The 4680-nt window shown below is 38.5% G+C and overlaps 1 long non-coding RNA gene across 1 annotated transcript; it reads right to left on the reverse strand.

The window, feature by feature from the left end:
* Positions 1–465: 465 nt before the first annotated feature.
* Positions 466–1418, reverse strand: LOC311000334. The gene is made up of 4 exons (XR_014596080.1): positions 1281–1418; positions 892–1001; positions 689–769; positions 466–593 (listed from the first exon to the last, which is right to left on the reverse strand). It is a non-coding gene; the product is annotated as an uncharacterized lncRNA (long non-coding RNA).
* Positions 1419–4680: the final 3262 nt, after the last annotated feature.

Raw genomic sequence — 4680 nt, forward strand, 5'->3', positions numbered from 1 at the left:
CTTTTGCTTGGTTCTTCATTAACTAAAGTGGCACCCAAATCATTATGTCCAAACCAAATTCCTCCATTAAAACATGCAACATCCCATGCAACACAGCAGCAAGTTATGCCAATATTGAGTCCTTAAAATTATAACCCTCCCCTCAAATGACTATGACAAATTAGAACTACAGCACTGAAACTCAGGCAAAGCATTGAAGTAAACCATTTGACAGTGACTTAACAATTACATACAGACCATCCACAATCTTTGAAACATCAACAACTACATCAGATAAAACAGACGTATATGTATATTTCCAAATTTTCTGGAGCTATGAGGCCTGCAAGCAGAGTCATAAAATATTTCTGGAGAACAACAACCACTTGTGTGTCTGCCTATGTGAAAGTGGACTGTGTTTCTGAAAGGCTTCAGAAGTGTACCTTAGCTCCTTGGGATAGGCAAGATTCACTATGCGTCAAGCCAATGAGCATGGCACAAGCCTTTGGAAAGTTACCCAGAGCTGTTAGGACCTTTGTTCCGATGTCCTCAGGTCTTCTGACAGATTAGTTTGGATGCTGTTGATTTTCATCGCTTGCCACACTGTCTTCATCCTACGTATAATAACAAGAACATTTTGTATTTTAGACTGTACAGCAGAGAGACAGAGACAGACTTCTTTACATATTAAAATGTATTTTCAACTTACATCATACTCTTTAAGGAGCTGAATCCCCAGGGTACAACATCGGACAATAACAATGTCTCTGGTTATGTTGATGGTAGGAGCCTGAAATAACATACAAATGTCTGAAATTAAAAAGTTATGCATACAGTCACAGGCTAACATGTCCTCCTGTAGATTTAATATAAATATAAATTAAAAAAAACATATGGTCAAAGTTACAATACCTTCAGTAGGATAGTCTGCCACCTCAGTCCCATGGTCCCGCCCTTTGAATGGTGGAGGTTCAGAAGAGAGTATTCATCCAGCTTGGACATGTGATTCTGTGAAACTCATCCTGAATATGAACGACAAATGATGTAGCCTGTAAACCATATTTGATCTTGAAAATACCCCAAAACATGATATATGAGATGACGATAACTTATTTTATATAAAATAGTTGACAAATCACAATTGCAATACATAGCCTACAGTGGTCTTGAATTGCTGATTATGCGTGCATCTAAGAAATGCATAGCTTTAAGTCATTTGGATAAATTGATATTTTAAGCACAAACTCAGAGGGGGTGATACATGAAAATAAACTAAACGAGTAATACAAGTTTACACTTACTTTTCTATGTACAGTAAGGTCCATAATTATTTGGATGGCAATCATAACATATGTTTTCTGTTCCTCAGGCCCTGGAGGGGGATAAAAAACAACAACATGTTTGTTTTTATGTCTGCTTGTGATAGACTGCCACACGGTCATCACCTATTCACATGATAACAGGATAATAATATAATTTTGTGACCAGAATTTTTCGTGCCAATAAAAAAATTTATAAAATACATTTAAAAGGCGAGTCTTGGCTTGGCCATAGTAGGAAAAAACATTTTGCGACCAGGTAATTTGGTGCGGATGTAACACACAAGCCTCTATCAAAAAATACCAGAGCATGACGCCCTGTAAACATAATGCCAGACAAAGTGATTAAATAGAAAGAAAGACTGAAAAAATGCTGCAGTGTTTACACGTGTTGCAGCTACCGATACCCCACCCCCCCTCCCCAGTACAGTAGTACAACCGACACAGGGTGCAATAAATAAACTCTTATTTACTCACTCCTCAAAAAAACGTGCCTTCTCGCTCGACCGTTAGCGTCTTTAGAGGGTAAAAGCGGGGGAGGGGTGAAGCTCCGATTTTGAATCGCGATATTAAACTTAATACAATGCTGTTAAACTTGTTAGATAACTTGTGGTAACGCAAAACAGTGTTCAACTGCTGGAGCAACGTAGTAATAAAGTGTCTTTATTGAAGCTTCTTACCTTGAGCAGATGACAGACAAGACGGTGTTGGCTGTGGCCGACATGTTGGTGTGGTGCCTCAGGCGGAAGTGTAGCTACGGCGATTAACACCAAAGAGTTCCCATTGAGTAGAATTTATTAATTTTTCGACTTTGTTGACTTTACTGATAAAATATAATTAAATCTTACTCAGTGATTTTGAGCTGATATTATTCAAACAAAAATGAGTAAAATGCAATTGATAAATAGTTCAAATTTGATTAAATCAACATAATAATATACCAAACTGCACAAAGTCATTTTTTTCATGTATAGGTTACTAGTTTTTATTTTGTAAATATTAATTTAGCCCAGTCACACTTTTTAGAGTGTAATGTCTCCTGGTGATAGCATATATGTCTTATTTAATTTTATTATTATTATTATTTTTTATAAATCCTTTGAATATACTGAACTTCAGACTGTAAATCAAAGTTCACCTGGGCTTTAAGCAACAGCGCTAGTCCTCTTGTAAGTGTAGTTAACTCTGAATTCATTTCCTGCTCTACAGAGATAACAAATGTCTCATTTTCAGCTGCCCTCGCTGCCATGAATGAGCTCATTGCACTAACAGTGTCACTAACGGTGTTAGCTTCATTATTTTTACTGACACAGAGGAGTGATTTCTAAATTAAATCCTGGCATTTGAAACACATCTACAGATGTTACTGGTTCAAATTTGCGGACTTCACGCGTGGTCCACGCGAGACGGCACAAGACTCATGCATTTTTTTTCTTTGGCGAGACAAGAGGTTTTAATGAAAAGCCTCAATGTGCCAAAACAACCGCCAGGTGGCATCTGTGAGAACGGAGGACGACAGGCGGATGACTCAGTGATCTGTGCAGTAATCCACAGCTTAAACTCTAGGCTATTAAACTAGAACTAACTACTGTATACACTGCCTAAATCACAGAAACTATTGTAATATGATAAAGCCTGTCTTGCTTTATGACTTGATGATTATGTATCACATATCGCCGCGATTAGGAGTGGCGCTGTTCATGATACAGAATACAAGAGGATGAAAGGAGAACTAGCTGCAGACAGTAAATAATATAGTAGCCTAGTTTTTCAATGACAAAATGTAACGACGGCAGCTACAGTAGACTATAGCCCACGTCTCACTCTCTTTTTTCGGTCATCTGTCTCGTCATCTCCAAAATGTGTTTTTAAAATGAGCCAACTACAGTACTGTGCAGTAGTGCCGCAGATTTCTCACTCCGCACCTTGTTTGAGAGTGCAGCTGGATGATTTCTTGTGAATGAACGGGTCTGTGTCACTTTGGGGCTGGGCGATAAAACATAGGATAAATAACTTTCCCTCGATAGAAGACGCGGCCGATACAAAGTCGTTTAATTCATCCATTTTTTGACAGACAACACAAACAGCCAGTGATAATGAGAGTGGTGACACCGTCAGCCATGCAGCCGGCCTGGACTTTTTATTTTTAATTATGAAGGATCATCTGCGCAAGGCAAAGATGATAGCATCAACAAAACACGGCGTAACACACGCGGCTGTATGGGACAGGCTTTTATTTAATTCAGAACAAACCGCTTAGCAAAAATGGAAAATATAGTCTATAATAATTAATTGATCTGTTGTTTGGCCACTGTTTGAAAATAACCCGAATTATGAGCAAATAATCTGATCCAGAACAGCAGTCATAATCAGACTTCTTCTAAATAAACCTAAACATTAAATAACTGGGTCAGGTCGGACCATGGGGTTATTTTTTCTCTTCTTCTTCACAGGAGAAAATGAGGTGCGCTGCGCTCACGGACGCGTTGATGTTTTGTGATTTATCTGCTGCCTTGACTCTGCCCTTTATACATGTGCGTTCAGATTAACAATAAAACAAGCCATGGTTGAGTTTATTGAGTTTTAGCTGCTCAATCTCATTGTTTCAAAGAAAAGGGATTGATTTTTATAACGAAATGAAACGAAAACAATATTATATTGATACATTGTTGTAAAAAAAATCCAAAAGAAACGAAAATGAACTAAAGAAAATAACTTTCACACACACACATTAAAACAGTGCGATTGGTTGAAAGCTGATAATTAGCCATGTGCTTATAAGCTGATTGGCCGAAACCAAGAACAAAGCCGCGTGAATGGCCAATCGCCATGTGTTAACATTTCCATATTCCGCACATTCTGTGACAAACTGTAAACTGTTTTCTTGTCTGTAACAACATCTATTGCACGTCTGTCCGTCCTGGGTGAGGGATCCCTCCTCTGTTGCTCACCCTGAGGTTTCTCCTGTTTTTCCCTGTTAAAAGGGTTTCCATGGAGTTTTTCCTCAGTCGATGTGAGGGTCTAAGGACAGAGGATGTTGCTACGATGCCATGTAAAGCCCTTTGAGACAAACTGTTTGTAAAAACGGGCTATACAAATAAAATTGCCTTGCCTTGCCTTGCCTTAACGGCCGACATGTAAATCAGCTGTTTCGATGGGCGTTATATGAATAGAGATGTTAATGTGGTACTTTGCACATAGGCTATTTTCTGTAACTGGAAGAAAAACAGCCAGCTGGAAGAATGTGTTGCCTAAATCTTTTACTGTGTGGGAGATCTCCACCAACGTAGCCGGGGAGAAAGTGATCAAAAGTTGTATTGTGTGTTTAATGCAATAATAATATGACCTAACAACAGATGAATTCGTACATAAACAGGTCCTA

This window comes from Trachurus trachurus (genome assembly GCF_905171665.1).
Source record: "Trachurus trachurus genome assembly, chromosome: 17".
Classification (NCBI taxonomy): Eukaryota; Metazoa; Chordata; class Actinopteri; order Carangiformes; family Carangidae; genus Trachurus; species Trachurus trachurus.